General features: G+C 43.1%; 1 non-coding gene across 1 annotated transcript; it reads right to left on the bottom strand.

Moving 5' to 3' along the window:
- Positions 1 to 275: 275 nt before the first annotated feature.
- LOC130964295 (small nucleolar RNA R71) lies at positions 276 to 383 on the bottom strand. Its single transcript, XR_009080396.1, has one exon. It is a non-coding gene; the product is annotated as a small nucleolar RNA R71 (small nucleolar RNA).
- Positions 384 to 4950: the final 4567 nt, after the last annotated feature.

The following is a 4950-nucleotide window of genomic DNA, read 5'->3' as shown; positions in this document are numbered from 1 at the left end:
AGCCTCAATTAGTTTCTCTAATGCAACAGAATTGCAAGTTCCATGGACTTCCAATGGAAGATCCTCATCAGTTCTTAGCTGAATTCTTGCAAATCTGTGACACAGTCAAGACTAATGGGGTAGACCCTGAGGTCTACAGACTGATGCTATTCCCTTTTGCTGTAAGAGACAGAGCTAGAATATGGTTGGATTCTCAACCTAAAGAAAGCCTGGACTCTTGGGAAAAGCTAGTCAATGCCTTCTTGGCAAAGTTCTTTCCACCACAAAGATGGAGTAAGCTTAGAGTGGAAGTCCAAACCTTCAGACAGAAGGATGGAGAATCCCTCTATGAAGCTTGGGAAAGATACAAACAATTAATCAGAAGATGTCCTTCAGACATGCTTTCTGAATGGAGCATCATAGGTATTTTCTATGATGGTCTCTCTGAACTATCCAAGATGTCCTTGGATAGCTCTGCTGGAGGATCTCTTCATCTGAAGAAGACGCCTGGTGCGCGAAATTGTGAACAATACTTTTTCACAACTCTCATAATCCCCAGTAATGGCTCCACAAATGTGGTAGCTCAATACCATGGCATTACACAACTTCGCACAACTAACCAGCAAGTGCACTGGGTCGTCCAAGTAATACCTTACGTGAGTAAGGGTCGATCCCACGGAGATTGTTAGCATTGAAGCAAGCTATGGTCATCTTGTAAATCTTAGTCAGGCAAACTCAAATATATATATGATGATGAACGAAAATAATATAGAAGATAAAGATAGTGATACTTATGTATATCATTGGTGTAAGAGCTTCAGACAAGTGTATGAAGATGCCTTCCCTTCCGTCTCTCTGCTTTCCTACTGCCTTCATCCAATTCTTCTTACTCCTTTCCATGGCAAGCTCGTGTAGGGTTTCACTGTTGTCAGCAGCTACCTCCCATCCTCTTAGTGAAAGCGATTGCATATGTCCTGTCACGGCATAGCGGAATTCAGCTGTCGGTTCTCGGTCAGGCCGGAATAATATCCATTGATACTTTTGCATCTGTCACTAACGCCCCGCCTGCTAGGAGTTTGAAGCACGTCACAGTCATTCAGTCATTGAATCCTACTCAGAATACCACAGACAAGGTTTAGACCTTCCGAATTCTCTTGAATGCCGCCATCAGGTCCTGCCTATACCACGAAGATTCCGATTAAAGAATCCAAGAGATATTCACTAGAGCCTTGATTGCTTGTAGAACAAAAGTGGTTGTCAATCACCTTGTTCATGAGTGAGAATGATGATGAGTGTCACAGATCATCACATTCATCAAGTTGAAGAACAAGTGATATCTTAGAACAAGAACAAGCGGAATTGAATGGAAGAACAATAGTAATTGCATTAATACTCGAGGTACAGCAGAGCTCCACACCTTAATCTATGGTGTGTAGAAAATCCACCGTTGAAAATACATAAGAACAAGGTCTAGGCATGGCCGAATGGCCAGCCTCCCAAAGAGGGTTCAATCATAAAAACATGATCAAAAGATCCTCCTATTACAATAGTAAAAGGTCCTACTTATAGAAAACTAGTACATAGATGAGTAAATGACATAAAAATCCACTTCCGGGCCCACTTGGTGTGTGCTTGGGCTGAGCAATGAAGAAATTTCGTGTAGAGACTCTCCTTGGAGTTAAACGCCAGCTTTAGTGCCAGTTTGGGCGTTTAACTCCCAATTAGGTGCCAGTTCCGGCGTTTAACGCTGGAATTTCTTGAGGTGACTTTGAACGCCGGTTTGGGCCATCAAATCTTGGGCAAAGTGTGAACTATTATATATTGCTGGAAAGCCCAGGATGTCTACTTTCCAACGCCGTTGAGAGCGCGCCAATTGGGCTTCTGTAGCTCCAGAAAATCCACTTCGAGTGCAGGGAGGTCAGAATCCAACAGCATCTGCAGTCCTTTTGAGCCTCTGGATCAGATTTTTGCTCAGATCCCTCAATTTCAGCCAGAAAATACCTGAAATCACAGAAAAACACACAAACTCATAGTAAAGTCCAGAAAAGTGAATTTTAACTAAAAACTAATAAAAATATACTAAAAACTAACTAGATCATACTAAAAATATACTAAAAACAGTGCCAAAAAGTATACAAATTATCCGCTCATCAACGCCTGCAGAAGCTCAAGAATTGATTGAAATGGTTGCAAATAACCAATTCATGTACACTTCTGAAAGGAATCCTGTGAACAATGGGACTAGTCAGAAGAAAGGAGTTCTTGAGATTGACACTCTGAACGCCATACTGGCTCAGAACAAGATATTGACTCAACAAGTCAACTTGATTTCTCAAAGTCTGTCTGGAATGCAAAATGTACCAAACAGTACTAAGGATGCTTCATCTGAGGAAGAAGCTTATGATCCTGAGAACCCTTCCATGGAAGAGGTGAATTACCTAGGAGAACCCTATGGAACCACCTATAATTCTTCATGGAGAAATCACCCAAATCTCTCATGGAAGAATCAAGAGAGACCTCAACAAGGTTTCAATAACAATAATGGTGGAAGAAACAGGTTTAGCAATGGCAAGCCTTTTCCATCATCTTCTCAGCAACAGACAGAGAGTTCTAAGCAGAATACGTCTGACTTAGCAACAATGGTCTCTGATCTAATAAAGACCACTCAAAGTTTCATGAATGAAACAAGGTCCTCCATTAGAAATTTGGAAGGACAAGTGGGACAGCTGAGCAAGAAAATTACTGAACTCCCTCCTAGTACTCTCCCAAGTAATACAGAAGAAAATCCAAAAGGAGAGTGCAAAGCCATAGACATGGCCGAATATGGAGAGGAAAGAGAGGAGGAGGACGCCACTGAGGAAGACCTCAGTGGGCGTGTACCAATCTCCTCTGAGTTCCTCAATGAGGAACAATGGGAATCTGAGGCTCAAAATGAGACCATAGAGATTCCATTGGACTTACTTCTGCCTTTCATGAGCTCTGATGAGTATTCTTCCTCTGAAGAGGATGAGTATGTCACTGAAGAGCAAGTTGCTAAATACCTTGGAGCAATCATGAAGCTAAATGACAAGTTATTTGGAAATGAGACTTGGGAGGATGAACCACCTTTGCTCACCAAAGAACTGGATGACTTGTCTAGGCAGAAACTGCCTCAAAAGAGGCAAGATCCTGGGAAGTTTTCTATACCTTGTACCATAGGCACCATGACCTTCAAAAAGGCCTTGTGTGACTTAGGGTCAAGTGTAAACCTCATGCCCCTCTCTGTAATGGAGAAATTAGGGATCTTTGAGGTGCAAGCTGCAAGAATCTCATTAGAGATGGCAGACAATTCAAGAAAACAAGCTCATGGACTTGTAGAGAATGTTTTGGTGAAGATTGAAGACCATTACATCCCTACTGATTTCATAGTCCTAGAGACTGGGAAGTGCATGGATGAATCCATCATCCTTGGCAGACCCTTCCTAGCCACAGCAAAGGCTGTGATTGATGTTGATAGAGGAGAGTTAATCATTCAAGTGAATGAAGAATCCTTGGTGTTTAAGGCCCAAGGACATCCCTCTATCATCATGGAGAGGAAGCATGAAGAGCTTCTCTCAAAACAGAGCCAAGCAGAGCCCCCACAGTCAAACTCTAAGTTTGGTGTTGGGAGGCCACAACCAAACTCTAAGTTTGGTGTTGAACCCCCACATTCAAACTCTAAGTTTGGTGTTGGGAGGTTCCCACACGGCTCTGAGTATTTCTGAGGCTCCATGAGAGTCCTCTGTCAAGCTAATGACATTAAAGAAGCGCTTGTTGGGAGGCAACCCAATGTTTTATAGTTAACTATTTTCTTTTGTTATTTTATCTTTTTTGTAGGTTAATGATCATAAGAAGTCACAAAAACAATGAAAAAAGCAAAAACAAAATGAAAAACAGCACACCCTGGAGGAGAAGAAGCTGGCGTTCAAACGCCAGTAATGCTAGCTGTTGGGCGTTTAACGCCCAGTCTGGCACCATTCTGGGCGTTTAACGCCAGAAAGGGGCACCAGACTGGCGTTAAACGCCAGTAAAGGGCAACAACCTGGCGTTAAACGCCAGGAATGGGCACCAGCCCGGCGTTTAACGCCAGAAATAGCTCAGAACGTGATTTTGAGCAACATTTGGTGCAGGGATGACTTTTCCTTGACACCACAGGATCTGTGGACCCCACAGGACCCCACCATCACTCTCTCTCTTCTTCCCCCATTCACCAATCACCTCAATACCTCTTCCCCAAAAACCCTTCACCTATCAAATCCCATCTTTCTCTTCACCACTCACATCCATCCTTCATAAAACCCCACCAACCTCACCCTTCAAATTCAAACCACTTTCCCTCCCAAACCCACCCATAATGGCCGAACCTTTACCCCCTTCTCTCCTATAAATACCCTTCTTCAACTCTTCATTTTCACACAACCTAAACACCCTTTCTTACACTTCTTGGCCGAACACACCACCTTCTCCCTCTTCCTCATTTCTTCTTCTTCTACTCTCTTCTTTCTTCTTTTGCTCGAGGACGAGCAAACATTTTAAGTTTGGTGTGGTAAAAGCGTTGCTTTTTCGTTTTTCCATAACCATTTATGGAATCCAAGGCCGGAGAAACCTCTAGAAAGAGGAAAGGGAAGGCAAAAGCTTCCACCTCCGAGTCATGGGAGATGGATAGATTCCTCTCAAGGGTGCATCAAGTCCACTTCTATGAAGTTGTGGCCTTGAAGAAGGTGATCCCCGAAGTCCCCTTTTCACTCAAAAAGGGTGAATATCCGGAGATCCGCCATGAGATCCGAAGAAGAGGTTGGGAAGTACTCACCAACCCCATTCAACAAGTCGGAATCTTGATGGTTCAAGAGTTCTATGCCAATGCATGGATCACCAAGAACCATGACCAAAGTGTGAACCCGAATCCAAAGAATTATCTCACTATGGTTCGGGGGAAATACTTGGATTTTAGTC

The sequence above is a fragment of the Arachis stenosperma genome, chromosome 2 (assembly GCF_014773155.1).
Source record: "Arachis stenosperma cultivar V10309 chromosome 2, arast.V10309.gnm1.PFL2, whole genome shotgun sequence".
In the NCBI taxonomy this organism is placed as follows: domain Eukaryota; kingdom Viridiplantae; phylum Streptophyta; class Magnoliopsida; order Fabales; family Fabaceae; genus Arachis; species Arachis stenosperma.
Note: the sequence above shows the minus strand (reverse complement) of the source record. Positions and strands in the feature narration are given on the sequence as shown.